Consider the following 4,009-nt stretch of genomic DNA (forward strand, 5'->3'; position numbering starts at 1 on the left):
TAAATGTCTCCTTGTCTGGGTTAGAACTTGGGTGGATGCTGAATTCCCTTCTGTTTTCCTCCCCAGGGATGAATTTCTCATACCTAGGGTATTGTTTGTGAGGGAAAATTCTTTCAGTTTAAAGGCCCTTGAGATGGTTATCCCAAGAACTTGTCTCACTAGGCTCTTGAAGAGGATTCTCACCATTTACTGAGCACACAGTAGGTGCCAGATAATTTCCATACTCTGTCTCCTTTAACTCTCCTAACGATTATATAAGGTCCTTGTAAGTCCCATTATATAGATCGGTAGCTTTGTGCAGTGGCAGTATCGAAGCCAATGAGGTTTATCCAAGGCGCGATTATTGTTAATTATTGCTAATTGAAAACAGATCAATAGCACATAGGACATACACAATAAATGGAAGGGAAGACAAAGCCGCATAGCATACTGATTTCCTCAGTGTTTCTTTATAAACCAGAAGACAGAGTGATACAGTAAAAGGAGCTGATTCTGGATCAGGAGACCGGAATTCTTATGTTAACATGAAAACCAACCAGTTCTCTGGTCTGGGCAAGATATTTTACCTTTGTGCACCTCTGTTCACTTAATCTAAAAAATGCATGAATAGACTAGCAATTTCTATACCCATGGCTCCTTCTTCCTCTAAATTTCTATGACTATTGCCTGTTTTCATACTATAGTTAATATTCATAATGTCAGCCTCTCCAAGAATAAAGTCCTTGAACACAGCTAGTCCATCAGCACTGAATCGACATCCTTCATCACCCAGCTCTGGAGCACATCTAAGCCACATCTGGATAACAAATTAAGGTAGCCATAACACTTTACCCACTCCAGGCTAATTCAGCATGCTGTAGCTTTTAAAGACAAGTTGAAGCAGAACTTCAAACCCTGTGGCATAATAACAGATTCAGTTGTCTTACTACCCTGGATCTGAGATATTTCCTGACAAAAATAGATACTTGGTATTGTAGCTATTTATTTCCGCCCCCCAAAAAACCCCAAAACTTAGTAGATGACAACAAATATTTACTATTATCTTTCATGATTCTGAGCCTTTAAAGACTCAGCTGGGTGTTTTTCTTATATGGGGTCCCTCATATAATTTTAGCAGAATGGAGGCAGAGGCCAGGAGTCTTAAGTTAAAGGTTTTTTCATTCACATGTGTGACAAATGAGCTGAGATAACTGTGGGCTTCTTGGTCATATCTCTGTCCACGTGACTACCTTGGGCTTCCTCAAGGCATGGCAGCCCTGGGGAAGTCAGATTTCTCATATCATAACTGATTCCCCGCTCAAGTGAGCATTGCAAGAGAGCCAGTCAAAAGCTATATGCCTTCTTGTGAACGAACTTCACTTATTCTGCAGGTCACAGCATTCACAGATTAGCCCAGACTCAAATACGTGGAGGCGTGAATTCTAGTGCTCAGCGTGAGCACAGTTTTTTCCCTCCAGGAATGAAGGGATGGTAGTCATCTTGGGGACAAGTTAATCTACTTGGCCTATCTCAGAGCAAAATGAACTACAGTAAAGGTCAGTTAGATTCTCAACATTTCTCTCTCTTTTCCTTACACACACAGGCACACACGTACACAAACAGTTCCAAATGATGCCAATTATAGTACCATGCTTGAACACCAAAGATGATTACATAAAGTAGGAATTACAGGTTTAATCCCATAAAGAATAGGTCACAGAAACCACCCTTTCATTTCTCTCTGAAATAACGTTAAGCTCTGTCACTGATGGGAAAGGGAAAGCAACTTAAGTGAGGAAAATGTCTTCAGAAGAAATAGTAATTGCAGGTCAGTGATCTAGTTAAGTCCATCAGGATGGACATTGAATCCCAGTTATCTTAAGAGAAATCCAGATGTACCCTTGAAACCATCCTTAAAGGAAGGTGAGCCACCAGGATGAAGTTGCCAGACTCTGTTCCAGACGTCCACACCGATAAGCAGGCCTGAGGTGTGGCAGTTTTGATGGGCAGGCTTAAGAACACAAAGAAGCAAACTGAGGATCTGGACAGTATCACTATCAGGAAAGCACATCATAAACCTCAGAATGTGACACTGCCCCAAGAAAAACAGCGACCCAGAGGCCAGCTGAAAAACTAGAGATTCTGGGGTACAAACGCAGGTCAGACAGGAAAGCAGTGGTGAGCAAAGTCTGGATGGTGTGTAGGAACCCAAGAGGGATGGCCTAAACACTGTAGTTACAGGCCCCCAAAGGGCTGAGATGATCTGCAAAAGAAAATACCAGCAGCTCCCGGGGAGGAAGAAAGGCTTAGGAGTCATCAAGGAAGCAGCACAGTGACCCTTTGGCTATGGATGCCAGAGCAGAGCTAGAATTACTGTGGCTGGGAGGTGACTCTGAAGGCCCCCAAAAGAAGCATTTCTCTTCATGACTCAGAGAAAGTCAGGAATGAATTCCCTAGACACGAAACTTAAGGAGGTTTCTGGCCTCTAATTGGAATATTTAGGATTTGTCAGTCTTGAAATCTGATGGGCACTGCAAGGAGCTCTGTGGGTCTGTGGGGCAGGAAGATGCAATAGAAAGTTATTTTCCTCTCTGGTTCTGCCTTCAGATGGGAATATGAGGCTTGTTCTTTACGCTGTACAACTTTTAACACCAGAGGTCCCAATGGGTCAATCATAGTCCACCACCCAGCAGAGGAACTAACTGGACCAATCTTCAGGTTATAGTGCTCAGTTAAACCCACCCCTCTGCCTCTTAAAGCACTCTCCCCTAATTCTGGCAATCATAAAAATCTGTAAGGCTTTTTAATTTATAATCTCATTTCTGGGAATTGGATACAACTAAACTATCCATGAGCAGGGGAAATGCATGTGCATGAAAATGTTCACAGCAGCATTATTTATAAGCAGACAAACTCAGAGCTTCTCAAACTTTGATATGCATCTCTTAGAGGTTTTCTTAAAGGGCAGATGTAGTAGACCTGGTAGGTTTGAGTGGGGCTCTCATCTCTGCATTTCTAACAAGCTCTCAGGTGATATCCAGCTTATCAGGCCACACTTTGAGTAGCAAGGGGCTTACTTTATATGTACTGCTAAGCCTGCTGCTAAGTCACTTCAGTCGTGTCAGACTCTGTGTGACCCCATAGACAGAAGCCCACCAGGCTCCCTTGTCCCTGGGATTCTCCAGGCAAGAACACTGGAGTGGGTTGCCATTTCCTTCTCCAATGCATGAAAGTGAAATCACTCAGTCATGTCCGACTCTTGGCGACCCCATGGACTGCAGCCTACCAGGCTCCTCCGCCCATGGGATTTTCCAGGCAAGAGTACTGGAGTGGGGTGCCATTGCCTTCTCCGTTATACGTAACTTAAAAAAAAAAATCAAACATGTATATGACTAAATAAATGATAGGTAGGTACACCTCCTCCATGGAATACTGAAATGGATGTTAAAATGATTTCAAAAACAAGCAATGTGAAGAAGCGTTTATGACATACACTAAGTGAGGTATGGATGTGAGAGTTGGACTGTGAAGAAAGCTGAGTGCCGAAGAATTGATGCTTTTGAACTGTGGTGTTGGAGAAGACTCTTGAGAGTCCCTTGGACTGCAAGGAGATCCAACCAGTCCATTCTAAAGGAGATCAGCCCTGGGTGTTCTTTGGAAGGAATGATGCTAAAGCTGAAACTCCAGTACTTTGGCCACCTCATGTGAAGAGTTGACTCATTGGAAAAGACTCTGATGCTGGGAGGGATTGGGGGCAGGAGGAGAAGGGGACGACAGAGGATGAGATGGCTGGATGGCATCACCGACTCGATGGACATGAGTCTGCGTGAACTCCAGGAGTTGGTGATGGACAGGGAGGCCTGGCGTGCTGCGATTCATGGGGTTGCAGAGTTGGACACGACTGAGCGACTGAACTGAACTGAAGAGAAAAACACAGGATACAAAATCGTATACATATTAGGATTGCAATTGTAAAAAAAAAAAAAATAATAGGGAAAACATTGGAAGCAAATCCAAAATTAACTGAATG

The 4,009-nt window shown here is 43.4% G+C and overlaps 1 pseudogene; it reads left to right on the forward strand.

The window, feature by feature from the left end:
• The first annotated feature begins 289 nt into the window (after positions 1–289).
• LOC138984256 (U4 spliceosomal RNA) lies at positions 290–353 on the forward strand (annotated as a pseudogene).
• Positions 354–4,009: the final 3,656 nt, after the last annotated feature.

Source organism: Bos mutus, chromosome 20 (genome assembly GCF_027580195.1).
Source record: "Bos mutus isolate GX-2022 chromosome 20, NWIPB_WYAK_1.1, whole genome shotgun sequence".
NCBI classification, from domain to species: domain Eukaryota; kingdom Metazoa; phylum Chordata; class Mammalia; order Artiodactyla; family Bovidae; genus Bos; species Bos mutus.